This window comes from Pinus tabuliformis, chromosome 1_2 (assembly GCF_031772625.1).
Source record: "Pinus tabuliformis cultivar Carrire ecotype Pingquan chromosome 1_2, CPIR1, whole genome shotgun sequence".
In the NCBI taxonomy this organism is placed as follows: Eukaryota; Viridiplantae; Streptophyta; class Pinopsida; order Pinales; family Pinaceae; genus Pinus; species Pinus tabuliformis.
In genome coordinates, this window is record NC_142298.1 from 466440952 (window position 1) to 466464991 (window position 24040).

Sequence of the window (24040 nt, forward strand, 5' to 3'; positions counted from 1 at the left end):
GATGGTAGTTGACAAAAAAAATGGTGGAAAAAGAAAAAGAAAGGGTACAAATATAAATCGCCGCCGCACAGACATATTACAATTGGAGGATGTTGACATGTTTATGACTTCAATTTAACAAAGAGAGGAACTCTTCGCTTCAAGACGACAGAGATTCTGAAAAGGTTGTTACCAGAAGGAATAGTGTTGACATGGAAGTCTGCTGAAACCAGTCGTAGATCTAGAAGACTTTTGAAACCTGGAATGTTGGGCATGCATGTGGACTCAGATGGGGCACTAGTTGATGAAAGAGAAGAATATGGAACATCTTCGTCAGCATCTAGTCACTCATCTGAAGATGCGAATTGTGATGGTGTGCAAGAAAATATGAGTGATTTTGAATAATTGTTTAAGACAGATTATATAACTGATGTATGCATCATATCTTCAAATAAAATTAATGTTTTCCATATGTTGTTAAATGAGAAGTTATGAAGCATTTTTATGTTGTTGGATTATGTCTTAAGTATGATAAATTTTATTGTTTAAATATCTACAATGCAATATCAAATTAGAGATATAATGTCTGTTTTATTCAGTATACAAATAAAGACTTTTGATTTCATTCAGTGATATAATTTGTTCATAATGTCATGGTTTTTTAATTTTATAGTTGAAAAAATTTCAATTTCTTTTGTATCTAGCATGGTGTGGTTGAAAACATGTTAAATTTATACTTAGGAAAGAAAAATGATATTCTACCAGAAACATTAATGTGTTTTTTCCTTAAAACTTAACTTTGTTTGAGACATAAAAAATTGGTTTTATTAGCATTTTTTTAAAAGTTTGAAAATTGACCCTAAAAAAAAAATCATTATTCCAGTATCATCACTTTCGTTTTGAAGCTATATTTTGCACGAAAATTTCGTAGTAAATTTCGTAGTCACTGCCATTTTTAAAACACGTTCGAAATTGACACCTAAAAAAAAAAACATCGTTCCAGTATACACACTTTTCATTTTTAGCACTGTTTTTGATGTTTTTTTGGGGTTTTTTAGCCAGAGTTCCCGTTTTGAGTTTATAGTTCTCGTTTCAAAGTTTACATTGTTTAATCTATTGATGTATATATGGATGCTAAAATAACCAATTGAAACAACGAAGAGAACTCTAATAGAGGAGAATTTAAAAATGTTGTTGAGGTAGAAAGTGATTTGCAAATTTCTTCAAAGATTGGATGTGAAAAGGATACAAAAGAGATGGAAAGAAAACTGGGCCATACATACAATTTAACATGTCACATGTGACAAGAGGAGGTAGAGGAGGATAAACAATTAATATTCCATGACGAATCTGTTCTTTTCCCAACAGTCTCTACTTCATCTATAACTAGTGCTAAATAAAAATGGCAATCAGATTCTACAGATTCTAGAGCCAAGCAAAGGGAAAGCAGGTATACTTGGCCAAAAGAAGGAATCCTTTCAGGTGCAGTTCCACAACAAAGGAACTCTCTATCTGCTTTGGTGTCTTCTAAAGGATTCATGATTGGCCCCTCTACTCCAATGATAGGTACTATTCATGTTGTTTCTCCAGGACTCAGTTTGAGCTCTAACAGAGAAATGCATTTATTCAGATTGTAGAGAAAGACTGTAGAGGGTTTGTGCCAAATTCCTCATGAACTCCACTCTCAGGGTTAGTTGTATCCTACCAGCAGAGTCAAAGTTGCAGAAATAATTTTTTTGTCCACAAGATGAATATTGTGCACAACCATTTGTTACTTATGGCAGTAATATAATGAATGAAAAGAGACAACACAAGAAATTGAAAGAAAAAAGGTTGAGCGAAGGAGAATTTCCCCAAATGGCGGAGTATGGTAATAGAAATATCCTTACTGATGGAAATCCAAGCTCTAATATATCACTGCCTTCAGAATATTTAGGGAAATCTATTATTCCCATAATCAACAGATTGCGAGACATATTTCCCCAGCTGGGCAATACCTCCATAATTAATTTGCCTCAGGTGGTCGTGGTGGGAAACCATAGAAGTGGGAAATCTAGCATTCTAGAGGTTCTTTTTGGTCGGGATTTTCTCCCCAAAGGAGCCAACATTTTTCACTCAATGGCCTTTGGTTTTACATCTCGTTCAAATTCCTCATAGAGGGGATGGCTCATTGTCAAAAACTGCTGAGTGGGAAGAGTTTCTCCATCTAAGTGGAAAGTGATTTTTCCATTTAAATGCCATTCAAAGGGAATTCAGGCTGAGACAGGGAAGGAAATGAGGTTAATCAAGGGTGTATCTGACAAGAAAATCAAGTTAAAAATGTTTTCTCCAAATGTCCTCAATATAACATTGGTCAACTTACCTGGGATAACAAGGGTTCTAGTGGGTGATCAACCTTTAGATATAGAAGCTAGAATCAGAACAATGATTTTATCATACATTAAGCATGAGATTTGCATCATCCTAGTTGTTTCACCCGCAAACTATGATTTGGAAATTCAAATTCCCTTCAGATGTAAGAATGGTTGACCCTGATGGATCTTGAACCATCAGTGTAATAACAAAGCTTGATATTATGGACAGGGGAACTGATGCTCGTAACTTACTTCTTGTAAATGTTTCCCCCCTTCGACTTGGGTATATAGGGATTATAAATCACAGTGAAGAGAATATTATTGCAAACAAAAGCATTTGAAATGCACTAGATTATGAGGAAGAATTTGTCTACAATCGGTCTATGTATCACAGTTTAGCTAATCGATGTGGTGTTCCCAAGTTAGCAAAGAAATTGACTCAGATTATGGTAGAGCATATCAAGGAAATCTTGCCAGAATTGAAAGCCCAAATAAATATCCAAATGGTTAGAAGGAACTTTCTTCCTATTCCGAGACCATAGATTCCAAAGCTGGTCAAGGAGCTGTACTACTGAACATACCTTTTTCAGATGAAAATAGAATTATATTCAATCATGAAAGTATTTACATTACATTTCTTTAGATACAGTAGCTGCATAGAACTAATATAAGAGACCAGTCTATCAGCAATTCAAAAATATTGAACCGTTCAGATGATTTTCTACAAATGGCCTTCAAAAAGATACTTATAGATCAGATGATTTTTTTTAGATGGCACATTTAGTATAGACCTGTATCATTCTACATAGATTAAAAAAAAAGGAAAGTATAAAGAGCAACACAAATTCAACCAAAACATGTTATCCAGGAATTGGATACACCACAACATCATACCATTTTTCTTGCATTTTAATGTTCACATGAAAACCATCTAGCTACTCCCACACTCCAAGTTTTGATAATTTGTCCGCCTTCGAATTTAGATTCTTGCATATGTGTTGAATATAGGGTTGATTGAGGGAGCTCCATATCAGCTTCATCTTATTTAGCCAGCCCTGTAGTGAGGATTTGTGGATATTGACATGTGCTCCCACATAATCAGTAACAACCTTTGAGTCACCGAAAACATGGATGTTTTGTATGTCCAAAAATTTGGTGAACCACAAAAGTCCCCACAGTGCCATAACCTCTGCCTTTGTGTTGGTTCTAAATCCCGCCCCCCAGTGTACATGGTATGACAACTCTGGATGGATATATAAGATGAAACTGCATCCACATTTATAGTCCTAAGTAGCTCCATCGAAATAGCCCGCTGGATATTCAATCTCCAGAATTTTTTGTGGTCGGGAAGGCTTTTGTTTTGTAACATTTTGTAAGACAACTTCAATCTTGTTAAGAATTTTCATCAGCACATCCATCCCCAGCTCTCTGTGGCTATTGAAAATAATGTTGTTTCGCCACTTCCATATTTCCCAAATGAATATAGCAGGGATGAGGCATCGCAGGCCATTTTGGTTGCTCCACCATATCAACCAGTTCTCCATATCTCCAAAGTTCGGTACCAAGAAAACAATTTTGTTTTCCAAGTGTTGCCAGAGTATGGAGACCTCTGAGCATGTTATAAAGAGATGTAGATTGTCTTCTGCAGCATTCCCACATAAAACACAGTAACCAGGGCCAGACCAGTTCCTCTTTTGAAGATTCTCCCAGGTCAAGTTCTTGTTCTTCCATACGAGCCATAGAAAAATGGAGATTTTTATGGGGAGGTGTGGGCTCCAAAATTTAGTAAACCATCCATCCCCCAGGTGGTTTGTTTGCAGACAACAAAGTCTGTAGTAGGTAGCAGCAACCTCAATATTATCTTCACTCATATTACCATTCCAGGTAATCGAGTCACATGCCTCGTCACGGTATATACCCGCCAATCTCATTTGAATGCGGATTCTCTCCCAATCAGCCGCATCAGTGCCCATAAGATTTAACTCAGATGCTTTTTTCCAAACTGGGCAATCATTTTCCCAGGCAGAAATGATTTGGTGCCAGAAGAAGATCCCATTACGGTTTAAGCTTTGAATGATGCAGTCCGGGAAAGGGTCCATGTCCACCAGACCCTGAATGTGGTCATGACCTATAATAATATGATGCCCAGTGCCAAGTTTCCAAACCAGCATATCTAGAAAAATTTTCTCAATATTAGAGAAACTGCACCATATGGTAGAGCCAATGGATTTTCTGGTGTGGCCTAATTGCAACCAGACTTTGAAGTCCAAATTCTACAGGTATTTTTGTTTAATGACTTGACTCCAAATACCAGTAACAAATATCCCACGCCATATGGATTTTAGGAGGAGAGTGTGCCCAAATTGTCAGAGATCAAGGATGCCCCATCCATCCATCTTCTTTGGAAGAGTGATGAGATGCAGCTTTGAGAAGTGGTACTTTTTCCTTTGTCTCATGTCGGAACATATAAAATTTGTTGTAATTCCATCAAGTTTCTTTATGACGGTTGTTTCGGAAAACTAGTGTCTTTTCAATCTGCTAGTCCCACTAAGATTCGTAGCTATCTTAGAAACAAACAATCAAAGCAATTTTCGATTTCCTTTATGTATGATAGATAAGAGAGAAGCAAAGGGACCAGCCTAGATCTTCCGCTCGACTCCTTGCTTGATTTCTCTCTCCTTCGATAGAGCTTGAAACCCTTCTCCTACTTGTCCCACTTAGAGAATACTTTTAGACACAAAGTAACAAAACACCATCAAAGCATCTCTATCTATAATATCATAAACAATGAAAGATCAGAAATACATTGAACATACAATTGCATTCACAAATAACAAGATTCACAAGTACACGATTGTATGGAGGAAAACTCAAAGAACTTTATTAAAGTAGAAGGGAGAATTACAACCCAGCTATCTGATCTAGCATCATCCTCCCAGCATTAAAGCCCTCTTGACCTCATGAAAAGCAAGATCACCCAACAATACAATGCTTCTTCTCAAAGACAAACTAACAACACTTCTTTAAAAATTACAAAATTCCAGCCTCCAGATCTCTCAGATGAGGGATCCATTTATAGATGTTTGTAGAGGTGTGAGTCATCTCTGAGTTTTTTATTAATGTCATTCCACTTGTAGTTCTTAGTTCCACTTGGAGATTTCTTGGATCTCTTACTCATCCCTAGGCAAATTCAGAGAGGCGAGTGACATAGAGGAAGTTCCTAGAAGATTCCATGAGCATCCATTTAGCAAACTGTCTCAGACATTTGTCCATTCTCTCTCATCGCACCCCACAGAAGGATTCTTTAGTATGCATCGCACCTGGCTAGTGTAGCAGTCAATATGCATCGTACCTTGATAGTGGAGCAGTCAGTATGGTCCAGTTTTGGCCAGTTCTGAGTGGTTTTTTAGGTGGAACTTCTGAGGAATGATTTAGTCAGTTGACTATGATCCTTTAGGGTATGAAAAAAAACTTTTAGGGGTTAAATAGCCCTTGGTTTATCGACCTATAAGATTGGGGTTGCAGTGCCCAAATATGTCTATAACAGTTGCCCCCTAAAGCATGAAGTCGTAAATCTTTTGATGTTGGGTGAAATGATTTATCATGAGGATTCGAGGTATTCAAACTGGAAGGTTACCTGTATAAGATACAGTACAACACATGATCATCATATTGTTTTCATGATTTAGTTGAGGCGGGCATTCCCATGCTCAGCTTTATAAATTCATTTTCATGTACATAGGACAGATAATCATCTGCAGTTGTAGATTGGTGATTCTTCGTATGTAGATTCATCATCCCTTAGCTTGGATGATCATCTGTGGAGCTTCTGTGTACATTTGATGTCTTTATATTCCTGAATATATCGCAGCCCAGATGGATGAAACTAGATCCGAGGTCTTCAAACTCGTTCAATCTTCACCCGCTGTACAAGTCGATCCATGTGAAAATATGTTCTGAAATCGAACATGGAAAGACATCACCTGATTACCAGCCAATAATGTAAGTTGTTAACATGTGCGAGAGGAATCACCAATAATGATAATGATCCTCAAGTTACTACAATACAATTCACGTGGTGTGAATATATGATCTAATGTCAACACCACGTAAAATCTTTCAGTCGAAGGCCATTAATGTAAACATGTCGCCGGAAGTGAGAAACTTGCCATTGAGGCATGCAAGCTTCAAAGTACTGAAAGGATTGTTTCTAAGTCAAATTCTTGGATAATGAGCTGATGTCGACAAGAAGTGACCCGTCGTAGGAGGGATTTAATGTTCCCACATCTACGACATGAAATGTAGAAAAAGATTTTCTGGAGGTGAAAACAATCTGATGATACAAGGTTCAAGAATGGTGGTCATGAAAAATGGAGGGTGAAGGTATTGCAGAGGATGAAGCATTAACTGGATGGTGAATTCTCTGAATAACTTCTCTTGAACATATCAGCGACACTGAGATGGATTGGTAGCGTTAACCCCAAAAATGGATGGTATGGAGGACCAATGGTGAAATGACCAGTGAACGAACTCAATCAGGGTGATGGAGCGAAAGTGTCATGTTCAAGAGCGACCTGCTACCAATAAAGTTCTCCAAGTTTTCTTCCCTTTTTTCCCCAGTCATTGCTGACCAATACCTCTTTATTTTTGTCAAGCTTGAGGAGGATAACATATGCTTGTTCTATAATTTTTCCTCCGAGCAAATCTATCGCTATGTTTTAGCGAGCCTAGTGATAGTGAAACTCATTCTTGTCTGGATGGACAAGTTTTTCGCTATTGTTTTAACGGGTTTAACAACAAGGATACCTCGATCCTTTTCATATTTAGAGAGTTTGAAAAGGGACGAAAAGGAAGCTCCAGTAGTCCTTTTTCGTAGTATAATCCCTTAAGTCCGAAAAAGTATAAAATAATGCGAAAGGGATGACTTTTCGATTGCTTTAGCGAGTCGAAAAAGACAAGCGCTCGATCTTTTTGTGGGATAATCCCTCAGGTCCAAAAAGATTAAAATGTATAGGAGGGACGGTGCTTCCCCTTACTTTAACGATCTGGAAAGGCCAGTAGCTCGGCAATCTTTTCATATCTAGCAAATCTAAAAAGAGCTTAAAAGAGACTTGTTTTTTATGAATAAGTGGCGTTTTAGGGTAGTAATTTGTTCCGGGTAAGCTTGGAACTTCTCAAAACATGGTGATGTGAAGAGGGTGGCTAACAGAACCACTCGTCATAACTGTTCCTCACAAAGGTAAACAATCAAGTGGGAGCGTATGATTGGCCAAAAGAATGGAGGTGATGGTAGGAACACAACCAAGGTTCAAAAGGCTGATAGCATGGCAATCACAGAGGTCGTTTACTGAAGGTGGGTTTATTTTTCAATGAGCTTGAACCTTGTGTTAACATATGCTCAGAAGCGGGTTTATTTTTTAACGAGCTTGAACCTTGCAGAAACATTGCTCATACCAGTAGTTAAAGATGTCTCTCATTAGTCGGTTCATTTTTTTATTGAGCTTGAACTCTATGATAACATATGCTCAGCTTCTTTTTTATGTAGGCTAGAAATGACCAAACTACAAAGCTAAAAACACTAAAACGCTAAGGAACTACTGAGGATAGGTAGGATGGTTTTGTCTTTCATCTAGACAAAACCCTTCCTTTGGTCTGTCTGGTGTGCAGACATTTCAGGACCAACCACCTAACCTAAGAAGTTAAACCAAAAAGCTAAAAAATCTAAAAAGCTAAGAAATGAAATTGGTCGTCCTTCACTTGCAAAAAAAAGGGGTTTGCATGCCCCCAGGCATCGAGAAAAGAAGAGTCTCCAGTAACCATATGGAAATCACTATGGTTAAGCAAGATTGTTTCGTCCGCAGAGTAGATAAAACATTTCTTTGGATTTTTCCGCTGTGCAGACAAAGGTGAATGGTGTGTTAGACCAATCACTTAGCTTACAGGGAAACACATATGGTAGGATGGCTTCGTCAGCGGTTATACAAAACACTTCCTTGGCTTCGTCCACAGAGTGGAAAAAAGTGAATGGTATGGGTCGGCACTTCCAATCACATAACCTACAAGGAAACCTATTTTTTTAGTTGGGTTCATCTGCCAAAGCAACTAGGGTGCATGCCCCCTAAGCTTCGTTACATCCAACGGACTACTCGCCGCAATCAGGTGGATGGAATGAAGGTTGAAGAGACATTCTGAATGTAAAGAGACCATTTAGGGATGATGTTTGACTTGGAGTTGTGTTTGAACGGGGAAATGAAAGCTGGTCGATAAGTTGTACCATTTTGCCTTCATGCGGGAAACACATTACTCGAAAGAGTGTGGAAACGATAGCTTCCATACTATATATATATAGTCACGTCCAAGAAGTAGATTGTAATCTAATGGTCCTTGGACTACCATCACGTTTGAGTGAACGATTTTCCTTTTCAAAGTAATCGGTAACTTCGGGAGGGTCCCTAACGGTCAACTGGTTCCTTTATTAAAGCCTAAAAAATTATGTGTCACGGGCATAAGCGATGGTGAACCAAGCGCTTTCCAAGCAGTTGAGGAAAGGATACTCACTTAAGCCCCTTCATTTATGATAGTTCCAGACACGATCATTTTGTAAACTTGTACTATGATTCAGAATGGTACATTAGATGGAAGGCGGGGTCTTACTAGTTGATTCCAATCAAAGGAAACAACTAGACTGCTTAGATGGGGTACCAATAAATGGTTGAATGAACCCCTTGAACTAGGGAATTTTCCTCCTGTTGTGAAGGGATGAGTGGATTGCCCCCAACTTCATCAAACTCTGAATTAACAAAAACAATTTGAACAGTATTTTCTCATTGTCTTTGGACATAGTATCATCTAAAGGTGGACCTTCTGAAGGCAAGACTGGGTCAACTACCATCTCCACCTGTTGACTTTGGTCCGGTGTGGACTCAGAAGGTTCACTTTCAATGATAAGCGTTTCGACCGACGATTGAGTTATGTCAGTTGGATTTTCAACTAGCAAAGGAATTGGTGAGAGATTCTTATATCCAGGTGGAAGTTACTGTGGTGAAGCAGGACGGTTATGCAAGATTCTTTTGGCCTCATCCATAAAAGGACAACGGGGAAGGCGATGGTCTCCTTCACACAATTGACATGGAATTCTGGCCTTTCCTTTCTGTCCAGGAATTTCATTTTCACTAGTTGATGGTGTGCTATCAACATGATCGCTAGAGGTTGATGACACCGGATGGTGCAAATGGGGAGACCATTCTCTCAAGATCTGCGGAATGCAAGGAAAATCTTGATGAAAATGGTTTCCTTTGCAAATTAGACAAGGGTATTTAGGAGATTTAATGTGCAGATTTTCACCAGATGATTCATTGTTTCCCCCTTGTTTAACTGACTTCTTCTTCTTCTTCTCCTTCCCTTTCTTCTTCTTCTCAGCCACTTGGTGACTAGAATCACTATTTTCGCCAAGCAAAGAGGATGAAGGGGAGGGAGAAACAAGCAAAGTAGAAGGTGAAGGGTCAACTTCAGTATCAAAAGGTTGTTGATTCAATTACTGAGGAATCACGGTGTTTTGAAAGACAGAGGTTGAGAATAGCCATATCGATAGACCAATTGGGATTCCTGGAAGGGACAATGTGGCCATATACAGTGCACCAGTACCTCCCCAAGAAGAGAAAGGACTAGGATTCCCCCCAAGAGGGATTTTTTGGTTGGTGGACTCCATTATCTCAACCCAAGATCAACGAAGGAACAGGGATGTTATTCCGAATTAAATAAATTTTAATGACACTTTGACACAACTTTGATTTTTCAATTTTTAAGAGTCGAGAAAAAGCTAAAGATGACTCTAGTCCCCTTTGATTTTTAATGAGCCTGAAGTGACAAGTGCTCAGATGGACCTTTTATTTTAAGGAGTCGAAAAGGAACGAAATTGACTACTCTGGAAATCTAGACAGAGGGATTACCAAACCAATCGCAAAACTGCAATATACACCTTGGTGGTAAATTAAAGAGAAATTACCAAGGACTTATGTACGACAGTCAATCTTCCCGAATGCTATGTTTAGTGCATTGCGATCGATAGGATGGCAGACACATCTTCCTATGGATAAAGGATATAAGCCTATTGTGGTCTCCCAATATACACTCGACGGTACGGAGAGCACAAGTCCGTACTAGCACTTGTCATATCAAAGAGGAGGAATCACCCAACCTTCGATGAAAATGATAGTTACTAGATTTTACGACGTCTCTAGCCTAGACCTCTAGATGTGTTGCATTAGGTTCCAAAGCGTTGTTAAGTTCATTGAAATTTATTTTAGAATTGATCTTACTTAGAAGTTTGCCTTTAAAGGTTCACCACGTGATGTAGATGTAAAATTCATAAATATGCAATCTAAAATGATAAACAGTCGTTATTTACTTTTAGCAATGAAAATCCTAGCTACTAAGGAAAGAAGATTACGATTCTTTCAAACAGAGAGCATAGAGCACACACTAAATGCATTTTTCCTAAATCAATTTTCGCACATAGTATAAATGCAAATGCAAATGCATGTATTTGTTTTTCATTCCCTTTAATGTGAAGAATGCAAAAAAGGAAAACTAAGTACAAATCTGAACTATTTTCTTCAAAGCGACATTTCAACGATTTCTTTTCAAAAGGAAAGGAAGACTAAAATGACACTTTTTTATTTCGAATAGAGAAATGCTTTCAACGATTCAAATATTTACAATTCAAATCAAATACATGACAAAAAGTACAATCGACTATCTAGAGGAGGAAGACTTTACAACACTTCTCTTCTTTGACACAAACGATAGCTACGACACTTTTGCACCAAAACAACAATTCGATTCGAGTAACTTTTCGACTAAGGATCGTAAATGATGGACAAATACATAAAAACATTTACTAATCCTAATCAATGGAGGCTGAACTATGTAAAGGAAGGAGGCTTCAACAATGAGATACTGATCATAAGCAGCAAAACAATTGAAAAGAGCTAAAAAAAAAAAAACCCAAATTTCAAGGGGAGAAATAGGATTACTCAGTCATCGCACCTGTGCTTCACAGAAACAGGGATGCATCTCACCTGCTACACACGGGAGGTGCAATGCATACTGGCTTCCAATGATGGACAATGCAATGGGCTAGGGAGCGAAACTGAGGTGGGTTTTTGCGCAAATTTTCCGCTGAGTTTAGTGATTAAGCTGAGCTATGATGGACAGTAAAAATGCAAAGTACAAGGGTATAATCTTATGAGGTTATTGAGGTACCACAAGGGCGTTTAGAATGCTTGTAAGTCAGATGTTCAATTCATAAACTAAATTGGAGAATGACTGAAGCAGCATTCATCTACTTTGCAATTGCATAGCAAGAGCAGTTCAAAGGCTATCTGGCTAACTTCAGGTTTTGTTTGTAGTTTATAAAGCAAACAAAAATAACAAACAAACAAACTATTCGATCCCCAGTGGAGTCACCATTTTGTTTCTGGGAAAACTAGTGTCTTTTCGATCTGCTAGTCCCACTAAGATTGGTAGCTATCTTAGAAACAGACAATCAAAGCAATTTGTGATTTTCTTTATGTATGATAGATAATAGAGAAGAAAAGGGACCAACCTAGATCTTCCGCTAGACTCCTTGCTTGATTTCTCTCTCCTTCGATAGAGCTTGCAACCCATCTCCTACTTGTCCCGCTTAGAGAATACCTGTAGAAACAAAGTAACAAAACACCATCAAAGCATCTCGATCTATAATATCATAAACAATGCAGGATCAGAAATACATTGAACATAAAATTGCATTCACAAATAACAAGATTCACAAGTATGCGATTGTATGGAGGAAAACTCAAAAAACTTTATTAAAGTAGAAGGGAGAATTACAACCCAGTTGTCTAATACAACATCATCCTCCTAGCATCAAAGCCCTCTTCACCTCATGAAAAGCAAGGTCACCCAACAATACAATGCTTCTTATCAAAGACAAACTAACAACACTTCTTTACAAATTACAAAATTCCAGCCTCCAAATCTCTCAGATGAGGGATCCATTTATAGATGTTTTCAGAGGTGTGAGTCATCTATGGGTTTTTGATTACTGTCATTCCACTTGTAGTTCTTAATTCCACTTGGAGATTTCTTGGATCTCTTACTCATCCCTAGGCGAATTCAGAGAGGCAAGTTCATAGAGGAAGTTTCTAGAAGATTCCATGAGCATCCACTTAGAAAACTATCTCAGACATTTGTCCATTCTCGCTCATCGCACCCCACAGAAGGCTTCTTCAATATGCATCGCACCTGGCTAGTGTAGCAGTCAGTATGCATCGCACCTTGACAGTGGAGCAGTCAGTATGGTCCAGTTTTGGCCAGTTCTGAGTGGTTTTTCAGGTGGAACTTCTGGGGAATGATGTAATCGGTTGACTATGATCCTTTAGGGTATGAAACAACACTTTTAGGGGTTAAAAGCCCTTGGTTTATCAACATATAAGATTGGGGTTGCAGTGCCCAAATATGTCTATAACAATGGCTGCCGACAATTGGAATAAATGTTCCCAATAGACGCTTAGTTGCGTTATCATGACGTGAACAAGTGTGAAATGCCCTCACATATATAGGCACTTGTGTTCACATCTGGAGATTTTCAAGAAATATCTGTCAACTAGCCATTGAGAGTCCATAATCCTATACTTGCAGGGTTTTAAATGAAAACCAAGATATTTTAAGCCAGAAGAAATACATTCGGAAGTGATACCAAATAAATTAGCAATATACGCAGTGGTCACAAAAATCTCCAGTGCATGCATTATAACAGATTTGTTTTGATTCATTTTGAGACCCATAGCATTTCCAAATCCATAAAAAAATTGAAATAAATGCAACCATGCAACCTTGTTTAGAAGCCCCATAATAAGTACGTCGCCCACAAAAAAACTGTGACATATGCGAATATTTCTTCCTATCTTAAGAGGAGAGAAGAGTCCCATGGGCATAGCATCATATATGTGCAATTTTAATCCATCCAATGCAAGAATGAATAAGAGGGGTGATAGTGAACATCCTTGCCGAAGGCCCCTACCCGCCTTGAAATAAGATGTCGGATATCCATTGATAATTACAGCGAACTGAATGGTTGTGACACAGGCCATTATCTAGTCAATGGCAGGAGGTTGTATACCAATCTTGTGGAGGACCAATCTCAGGTACCCCTAGTCTAGACAGTGAAATTCTTTTTTTAAGTCAACCCTCATAATAGAAACTTCGAGATTCTTCGATAGGATGGAATGTAAGCATTTCTGTGCCATAGCTACATCATCATGTATTTGGCGGTGTTTGAGGAAACCAAATTGTTGTGGAGAGATTAATTTCTAGAGGATGGGCTTCAGGTGGTTAGCAATGGATTTGGAGATGATTTTGTAGACTAGATTACAGAGAGAAATAGGGCAGAAGTTGGAGAAAGAGTGGGAGGTATGCTTTTTCGGAATGAGGGCGATATAAGTGGAATTTAGATGAGGGTGGACAGTACCCAGAATTCGAGATTCTTCAACAAGGTTAACCAGGTCTGACTGAAATAGTTCATAGAAATGAGTAAAAATTTCCACAGTCCAACCATCAAGTCCGGGACTTTTGTCACCATGGAAAGAGTGTATGACCTCATGTATTTCTTCGATAGTAACAGGTTTAAATAGGCCTCTATTTGCTTCCTCGTCGAACATATTTGGATAGTGCTTTACCCCCCATATTAAATCTTCCGGGTTGTCCGGGGGTAAATGGCCATAGGCCGATTTGAAAAATGTCAAAGCAGCCCGGCTGATTTCTTCTTGTGTTTGGCATTTTGCACCATCCAAGTCATAAATCTCCAAAATAGAGTTTTTTTTATGGCGGTTGTTTGCATATCGATGAAAAAATTGTGTATTGCGATCACCCTCCTTGAGCCATGTGGCTCAGCTCTTCAGCTTCCAAGTCATTTCTCTTATAAGCAGAATTTGAGATCTTCTTTTCTCAAGAAGCTATATGTAGGATCTAGCGTCTGGTTGGAGCATATGTGCAATTAACAATGGGCATATTGTATCCAATTCCTGTTCAATATCTACAAGTTCTTTTCTGAGTTGTCATTTTTCTCCCTCTCCCACTTCTTAGTAGTTAGTAGAAGGGCCCTTAGTTTGTCCAAAAACAAACCCACATGAGATGTGGTGTAGTTAGACACAGAGTGCCATATATTTTTTACCTGGTCGGAGTAGGATGGGTCTTCCATCCAGATCCTATTAAATTTGAATGGAAGCTCGCTCCTGAAGTCGTGATGCCTCTAGTGAATTATGATAGGGCGATGGTCGGAACTATAACAGCTGATAATGTCAAATGTTACCATTCCAAGTCTGTCAATTAACATATCATGCAGGAGAAACCTGTCAAGCCATTTTGCAATGTAAGAGTCCCCCGTCCTGCCATTATCCCAAGTGGGTGCAATATTTGATGGGAAGATGTCAACCAGATTGTGGTCCATGATTATGGTCTTTAGTGAATCCGCCATAGGATCTCTGTGACAATTGTGACCCCAATATTCGTGAACCCCAACAGTGCAGTTTAAGTCCCCCGCCAGAATGAGGGATGTAAGGTTCAGGAGTTCCGACTCAACCAACCTTTGCCAAAAATGCTCTCTGTTTGCGAAAAGGAGCATAGATATTAAGGATGTGAATACAACCCAATAAGCCACGAATGTTCCCAGCAAGTAGAATTCCGGCAAAACATGAGAATGCCTGCAGTCGGACACGGTTAGGATCCCAAATGGAAATTAGACCCCCTGAGAGTCCATTTGGGTCAATGGCCTCCATGTGCCAAGCCAGAAGCATTCAATGAAAATATCCAATTGAATGGAGGGCAGGGTGCATAGTCTCCTGCAATAGTATAATGAATGGGAGATTTACGGAGAATAATTCTTTCAGAGACAAAAATTTGGGGGCAGCCCCAAGTCCCTCATATTCAGTGAGAGAATAAAAGTCATATGTGCCAATTGGCAGGTTGTCGTGCTCCAAGGGCCTGAGTTGTAGAATGAGCAATGGGGATGTCTATGAGGGAGGGTGCACCCGAATGACAGGGTACAGGAGGTTTACATGGACAACCACGAAAGTGTTGGTTGTCACGTGGCTTTTTCTTCTGGACAGTAATGTTACCAGCTGATGTGGGACTGATGTGTGGTGATGGAGGATCCGTTGGTTTGTGTATTGTGAGGGACCGAAGGTCCAGGGTTTTTTTCTACAGAAGGTATTCTAAGTCATTGTCCACCGAGTTTGTGGGAGATGATATCGAAGAGGTTGGTGTGGTAGGGGAGGATTGATTAGGCATATTAGAGGTCGGTATAGTGGGGGAAGCATGTGGTGGGGAGAATGCCCGGACATAGCTGATACGAGTAGCTGATAGGGGGTCATTTAGAGTAGGTTGAGGTGGAGCATTTGGTGGTGAGGATGGGAAATTTTGATAGGGATTAGACTGTTCGATGGGAGAGGTGGCAGTGAGGGGGTCCAAGTTAATCGATGGTGGGGAGGAGGATATGTGAATCTGAGAAGATTTTAGCACATGTTCCTTAGAGTAATGAGAGGAAAATCCAGGAGGGGAGAGTGGAGGATACCTGTGTGAGGTGGTGAACTTTTTCCAAGAGAGGGAGTCTCAGATCCGACATGTGATGAACTATCAACACACCGAAATATATTTCGTTGGAAATTTCTTTGTCGCAACCTGTTTGCATTTGAAGGTCGAGTGCTCCATCGATGAGGGCAATGTGCCATCAGGTGACCAGTCCAGTGGCAATTCAGACATTGGAAGGGAACACCCCAGTAGTCTATACGTTGAACCAACTTTGAGTCATTCCAACATATAGAGATGTGGTTTGGAAAGCCCCCCTGTAGTTTTTTTTTATGAGGATCCAAGCAACTCGTTTGTCGAGTGCCCCCAAACAGCCAGGATCCACATATACAAATTTTCCAATGGCATCCCCAATGTCCTGTAAAACCTTCGGCGACCAAAATTCAATTGGGAGCCCTGGTAGTTTAACCCAGATAAGATTATTCTGTGGAGTATCTCTTAGTGGGTTAAAACCGATATACCAGGAGTACAATGCAAGGAAACTGCGGCCTTTTACCCAAGGAATGGACTTAATCTTCTCAAGGTCTTCCTAGCATAAAAAGTGAAAATTGTACCAACCATTTAGCAACCTAACCATTGTAGGCATGTAGTCTAGAAGAACATGCCATTTAGAATGTAACCAAACCCTCATGTCCGAGTCTTCCATCTCAGCGAAATATCATTTCCCAACCAGAGCATGATTTTGTAGACTGTTAATTCTATCAGATAGTTCCTCGAATCCAAAATCCGGATTAGGAGCTGGTTCTGTTATTTTTATGGCTCAAGCAGGGTGGCGAGCACGTCGTTCATTCACCAAGTGTGGTAGAGCATGCAACGATGAAGGCGCATGAAGGCCATGTGGCGAAGTGGATGATGGGAGAGTCAGTGACCCCATGGCCTAGATAGAGGTCCCACCAAAAGCTCGATCAGCCGCCAACATGGCATGAGAAGAGGACCCTCCATATGCCCGTTCAGCCACCATTGTGGCATGGATGAGGGTAGCACAAATAGAATTATCAGAGTCCACCTGTTCCATAAATGATGGGGTACATAGAAAAGATAAATGCAGCCTGGAGAGTGTAGATGCAATTAAACTAAAAATCAAGGTGGTAGATGGAAGGTGATCGTGTCAGCACTGGGAATGTCTAGGAAATCCCTACTGACAGGTATTACACATCCCAAGGCCTTGGAAAAGGAGAGCATAAGAATAACCCTGATATGGACGCCGTCATATATGAAGTCTAAAATAGGAAGGTTTATGGGAAATAGAGAAAAAGAATAAAGAAATGGATATAGTCAGAAAGAGTGATCCGAGGTCTGAGAAAGATAGATAACATCTGTCAGCAAGAGATTTTGAGAGGGTTCCAATACGTGTCAATGCGGAGTGCCAGGTACTGAATCGTGAAAGGAGTTGTCTTTAAAGAGACTTTTTGGAAGCTTTTCCGGTGCGTTTTTCCGGTCAAAATCCGGCAGCAATTTATTGAAATCGCAAGTCTGATAGCTAATTTCTGCACAATCAAAGCGTCCCAGGGGTTTTTTAGGGTGCTAAATCCAAATATGGAGTGAAAAATCCATTTTAAATAATACAAATCAAGATTTAACTTCAATTTTTTCCGCCGGATTCCGTTACCGGAATCTCCAAAAAGTCGCACTAAAGACAACTCCAATCGTGAAATTTGAATTCGGCCAGTTTCCTGGGATAGTCAAGGTAGTCGGAAGTAGTTGCATGAATAATGGCGGTTTGAAGAGTATTGACCGTGGGTAGGGAAACGGTGAATATAATTAGTAAGATTGGGTTAAATTTATGCCATCGCAGCAGCAACACCCGTGACAGGTCCACGAGCAATCACAAAGTTTGAAGCCCACCGCGTTGCATGGACGCGAGGCAATGAAAGAGTTTATCTAGCGGTGAAATAGGGTGTCGTAGCTGGTCGTTTTGAGGCGGTCAATATCTATTTGAAGGGATTGGGAGCAAAACAGTTTGGAAAAGTCACTCCAGATGAGCATGTGGTCGGCGTCGGGGGTGAAAAAATGGAGATCAGACACTAAAGAGAATAGAAGCTGCGATGCATGCAAGGATGAAAATGTGGGCAATTTCCGAGGGATGGAGAGTAGGGGTAAAGAAAATGTTCTAATATAATTGGAAAATCAAACCATCCAGGAAAAACTAGAAAGAGCTAGAGGGAATTTAAGCAAAAAATGAGAACCGCACCTGTATTTACGCATATATTCAGACCAGAGACGATTTATGCATGGTCACCCCGGTATAATTGCATCTTGAAGCCTTCAAGTTGCAGCGTCCAGAGGCAGCACAGTTTTTTGGAATCATACGTCCATCTGAGATGCCAAATCAGGAAAGCAACCAAACAGCATCTAACGAGGTGACTAGTTCAGCCAGTTAAAAATTTAACCAGATAATTTAAGAGATAAAACGAGTCACCCACGCAGAGGACACTGTAAGCCCAGTGGCCAACCCTTAACCTGCTTCGGTTGCTGTATTGTGTGACCTGATTAGTCCCTCACCAAGCCAAAACTTCTTAGATTAATGCAACTCCATTCTAAAGGTGGATGGATATTAACGAGACGGCACATAGTGACTAGAAAATCCCACGCAGGCTATGTCGGAGACTTTCAATTTCTGACTGTAACTCCGAAGTGATTGGCTGGCGGTTTACCTAGCGGAAGGGAGAAGCTGCAAGAGATGCCTCAGGAATTGGGTTCCCATTCCCGCGCTCAACGCAGTTTAAACGAAATCTATGAGATAGAATTTGTTGCTCTTGATAATTACGACTCGGTTTCATCCTTCCGTGCTCCTAGTCCAGACGATGATTTTGTTTCAGCTGTTTTATCCCTGGGCCATAGCCCTTCCAGACGATGATTTTGTTTTAGTTGTTTTTATCCCTGGGCCATAGCCCTTCTGCTGAGAAATGCACTTAGGGGATGCTGATATTTATGAAGGTGACATTGAGAATAGTCCAGAGAATGTGGAGGTTTCGAAGCCAATGCGTGGTTCAATTCATGACGAGGATGTATGAACAGGTCGAATTAAATTTGTAACGAAGACATTTGATTTGTTTCTTTGATTCTTCATTTTATGCGAGGAAAGTTGTGTTCATTACTACTGAACATACTTACAAAATACACAGAGGCATTTAATGAAATTGTGGATGGTAAAAGTGAATACATGGCAACAACAGAGTTGTATGGAGGAGCAAGGATTCATTATATATATTAGTCTATTTTTTATAAGTTCTTAGAGGAAGTTGATCCTTGTGATGATATCACTAATGAAGATATCCGAACGGCTATTCAAAATGCTATTGGCCCAAAAAATGTTCTGTTCGTTCCGGAGGTTCCTTTCGAAGTTCAGTAAAAGATTATTTATTTATTAGATCCAAGCCTTCAATTTGCTTGTTCTATTTATGATGAGCTGGTAAAGATAGCTCATCAATGTGAAACAATCAAGCTACAACGGTTTTCTATGCCATGGGATCTTTTTATAGGAAGGTGGAGATGGAAGCAAGATACGCCCCAAGCGATAAGGCATGCACAAGAGAGCTAATGAAGCCAAATTCGACCAAAAAACAAGAAGAGACAAAGTATGCACAAGAGAGCTAATGGAGCCAAATTCGACCAAAAAACAAGAAGAGACAAAGTATCATTCTGATGAAATTTTTGAAGGCACGGGCGTCATTCACCTTGGTGGAAACAATTCGATGACCAAATGCCTTGGAACCAGATATGAAAAGAAACAGGATTATTGTTTTGGCAAATCCCACAGGAATCAACGACCTATACTTTTCTTGCTCAGATCCCTGAAATCCTGACAACACAAAGTACAAGGAACTTATACCAAAGGGGTGCCCCAGGGAGTGGTTTGGTCGGAACCACTCATCTACAGATTGACGGCTCATATTTCTCCGGACATCACTCATTCCTTATTCCAAAAACTGCGCGAGTGCTCTCGTGGAGATGTTTATGGTTTTCAAAGGCAACATCCATTATGTCAACGCGTGCATGAAGATTGACACCTGGGACCCGCACTTCAACTATGATGAGAACCAACTCACCTCCAGCTTAAGTGACATTTAACAAAGTTGGGCCTATGTTTTCATTCGTATTTTATCAATGTTTTGTTGAGATCCAAAATGTATCGACATTCATTCTATAATTTGTAAAAGGAAACAACTAAGTCACCTCACACGCGAATTCAGGATTCGTAGGATTCGGGATTCGTGATGTCGGATTCGGACACGTTGACCCCAGAACATGACACGTAAAATTCGTTATATATTATTTTATTATATATATATATATATATATGTATATATATATATATATATGTATATATATATGTATATATTAAAAATTAGATATTTCTTACATAAATTTTAATTAATGATACAAATTTATTGATTTCAAACATAAATCTTCATCTATAGCGTGCATAGTACATAGAAAATTCAAATACATGTTAGTGGTATTGGTCACATAAATCATGATTCATAATTCATAACTGAAAGACAACTTACAACTACAAGATAGTAAGATAAACACACTGACAATTGTGGTTTTCTCATTACGTCGTTAAATCAAAATGTGTTACATAGGTAGTGCTTGTGCAATGCCAATGGAAAATAGAAATTTGTATCACCCAAAAGGAAAATGTCCAATTAAGGTCATATGATCATGTTTTTTGGGTCAATGCATCTATTCTTTGTCTACTCAAACAATTGTAGAATTGTCGGTTCATTCTTTAGATGTTCACATATAAATGAGAGGTAGTTCCCAAAAGAGACAACCAACAGCATTGCAAGCACTCAGCAGTCAAATGAATTATATTACATTTCAAAAGATCTAGGCATCACTATTTTACATATATGTATTTTGAGGGCAATTGTGCTTATGAAGAAATTTATATAGTTTCCAGAAACCCCAAGCCTCAAGTTAAATATGATTATATATCTTCTATAAAAGGAACGGGAATGAAGCTTCTATCTTTAGCAAAGTGTTGAAGCACCTTTGGAACATTGAACAAACACGTTATTTCGGACCAACTAGTAGTTTCCTTTGGTAGTTTGTTTGCTATTCCCTCTACCTTGACATTTATCTAGTGGGACAACATTCCGTTTTCCACAAAATAAACCCTTCTCCACTTGCCAACAGCTCAAACAACGCTTCCAAATGATAAACAACGGGGCTGTAATGAACAAATGTGGCCTTTTCTAACCCGCGCAGGTCACTTTTCCACCAAACAAGTCCTGGAAAATAGGACACAATGTCAAAAATTGTGACATGCTGGTGAATTTCGTGACACGCTTGGGATTCGACGTGTCATAATAGGATTCGACGTGTCATGTTTTTTGGACACAATTTTTGGGTGAATTGTGTCCGACACGCTGGATTCATATTCGTGGACCCTATATAACAAATCTGGTTACTTAGGGGAACAATTATTTGTAATGGTGTTACGATTTAGTTTTAGAAACTAATTAAAATAGTTAGGTCCATGGAACAAAATTAAAAGACTAGAAATTAGACATTGTGGGGTGTTCGGAGATCAAGGAATTTCGGGAAAGGTGTAATGTGAAATTTTCTTTGAGATTAATGAAATGATCAGTGTGATTCCAGCTCCTTGATGCATTGTAATATGTCTTTTTTGCTTCTTATGCTTTCTTTTCATTCTTGTTTTTCTTCATGTGAGGTTGATGTATGATGCAATTGGTCTTTCCTAAGCATTAACAGTTTTATTTATGTTATGGTTTATAGCAGAAAATATCTGGATTTATTCAGAGAACTCCTTAAAAAGCACTCCATGGCTTCAACATTCTCATTTCCTTTGTTTGCAATGTTTCATTCATCATTGTCTTCTGAGGGTGTAAGCATTGAATTCATTTTGGCCCAATGTGAGAAACTTTGTTTCTAACCATTTCTTCTTTCATTTATGAATTTGAAATCTACAATCATTAAAGTAAAGGTCATCCCGGTCCATTATGTTTATCTATGAGTTCAAGTTGACATTACATTCAAGTGTGTTTTGTCTCTGGGAAAATATTTAAATATTTATTAGTTATGTGGATGTCCCAGGCATTGACCTCCTATAGCTAGGGGTTGTCTCCGAGGTTACAACACATTCCATGGTTTGATGGGCCTTTGATTACTTTATATGAATGAATGAGCTAATGTAAGTTGTTGCAGAGAGTGAGAGATGGAAGTAAGCATTCTTGATGAACATTTGATGAAACTAATGAGAACAATGAACAAATTGTGTATCCATGACTTATAGGTACAATAGTCACAAAGTTTTTGTAAAAACAAATAACATGTGCAAGGAAAGTTAAACCCCATTTCTGTAACTTCATCTTGGAAGTTGGGTCATGCATAGTAACTCTCAACTCGTATTTGTTGAAATATTTAACTAGGTTCGGTCTTCATAATATGTAATGTACTCTTAATTCTTGCATGTTATAAAAAGAAAAGAAAATTGTTATTGTTATTGTTATTTTTATAGCATGGGTTTCATGCTCAAGGTCAATTTATTTTAGGTCAAGCACCCACTGTGTGCTTCTAGGGTTTTTCATAGAGTCAAGAAGTCAATAGAGTCATTTTCATATGTAAAAGACCCCATTGGGCATCTTATAACAAGTCAAAAGAATTAATTTGAGTAAGAAGTGTCAAATTACCCCTCCAAGACCAAGTCGGCCTTGGAGTGAAGAAGTCGTCCTAATTAGGGCTATTCGTCCTCCTTCAAAGGCTATATATAAGATACCATTCGACCTCATTTGAAGATCACTCATTCATTCACTCAAGGAAGCAAGAACAAGAAGGAAGAAGGAAAGCGAAGGTCTAGAAGGAAGACAAAATTTTTATAATTTTTATCCTCTCTCTCTCTCGTGCGAAGAAGGCTAGGGTTTCTGTAGCTACAAGATTGAAGTCTTCAAGTCATCAAAGAAGGGCCAAAATTGGAAGAAAAGAAGTCTGTTTGGTCACCTACAAGCCTTTGAATAGGAAGCAGCCCAAGAAAATGAAGGAGGAAGCCTAAAGAACCCTATTTCACCGACACGTGCGAAGTTGGAGCTTGTTGCAGGGGGGCAAAAATTTCATACATGCAGTGAGAGTCAAAATTTGTAGTTGGGGGTCGACATTCTACACATGGAAGATATTTGACTTGGTTTGACTTGGTAAAAAGAAGCAAATCCTCTAGAAGGTTTGACTTGGTCTTGGAATGGTCTTTGTCTTGGTCTAGAGGTCTTGGAATTCGTCATTTGAAGAATCTATAAGAAGAGAAGAGATTTTTGTGGGTTTTCCTCTCTAGGAGAGGTTTTGGCCATGGCTAACAGCCTATATCTTGTGTCCTTGTGTACTATTGATCTTCATGTTTTTTAGTTGGTTGATGATAATAACAACATAATAAGAAGAGAATAATATAATGATAAAGAAGAGTAAAAACATATCACAAGTAGTTATCAAGCCTAAGAGAAATCACTCGAATTCTAGTCCTATTGATCTCTCAATAATATTTACCTTGGTAAGTATGTTTAGGTGGGTAAATGTGGGGTGGGATGTTACATCAATATAGCGTGGTCATATTCAAACCATCATTAGGGAGCCCTTCCACCAGTAGAAGACTTCATCTTCTAGCTAGATTTTTGAACTGAACCAAGAATTGCTTCAAGTTTTAGTTCCAGAGTTAGCGGAAAGCCTTAAACCACCACTAGTAGAGACCTCGAGTTCTTCTACCTCATTTGGTTTGTGGTCTTCCTTAAAACACCTTTTTAGAGAGAAAATCCAATAATTGGCTTCCATGCATTTTTTTCATTTCAGTGCTCTTCTTGGACTCACATTTATCCTTCAGATTAAAGGGGGAATATTGGAAATCTAATCCGCTAAGGTTATGGTGTGGAGTGTGAGCCACCTAGGGAGTCCAAGACACCTTGGAAGGTGAAACTAATGGTCATGAATATTGTATTTCTATTTCTATTATCTTAATGAAAATGTAACTCACACTTAAATTTCATTCTGGTATGCACAATCCAACACCTTCTTAACATCCAATAGATTATATAAGTCTTAGTGGATGTTAATCATCATCATCCCCATCA

General features: G+C 39.0%; 1 pseudogene; it reads left to right on the forward strand.

Moving 5' to 3' along the window:
- Nucleotides 1-1836: 1836 nt before the first annotated feature.
- Nucleotides 1837-19500, forward strand: LOC149206366 (dynamin-related protein 3A pseudogene; annotated as a pseudogene).
- Nucleotides 19501-24040: the final 4540 nt, after the last annotated feature.